Source organism: Merops nubicus, unplaced genomic scaffold (genome assembly GCF_000691845.1).
Source record: "Merops nubicus isolate BGI_N331 unplaced genomic scaffold, ASM69184v1 scaffold7489, whole genome shotgun sequence".
NCBI lineage: Eukaryota > Metazoa > Chordata > Aves > Coraciiformes > Meropidae > Merops > Merops nubicus.
Window position 1 is genome coordinate 48,577 of NW_008628978.1, and position 561 is coordinate 49,137.

Genomic DNA, 561 nt, shown 5'->3' on the forward strand with positions numbered 1-561 from the left:
CCATCTCCTGAGGGACAAAGGGAGCGGTGGAGGGAGGGAGCAGTGTTGGATCTGGGTTGTGGTGGTTTCTTTGGCATCTTAGACACCTCAGCTGGTGGTGGGCAGTGGGCCCCAAGGCAAGGAAAGCAGCTGGGGGCATTGAGGAGTAACATTTTCACCTTTCCTTATCTACCATAAAGAAGCTGAATGGGGTAGGAACCATTTCTTTTCCCTCTGCATTGAGCTGAACAGCCCATGGTGCTGTGGAGGTGCAGGATGAACCTTCCCTTCTGGGGCCCTGCTTGGGTCCAGTCCTGTCCAATCCCTCCTGTGACTCCTAAATAGCTTCAGGTTGGGTGCACACCAGACAGGTTTGTTGTTCTTTGTTGCACCTGCTGGAAAACGTTTGTTGTTGCAGTAACCTCTGTGATTAGCTGGAAGCTGATGATGGGTGACACCCGGGTGCTGGCAGCAGGGTGTGTGTGTGCAGAGGGGGCTGTGTGCACGTGTGTGCAGAGGGGGCTGTGTGCACGTGTGTGCCACGGCTGCCAGCCCTGGCTAGGGACTGACACCTGCCTCTTG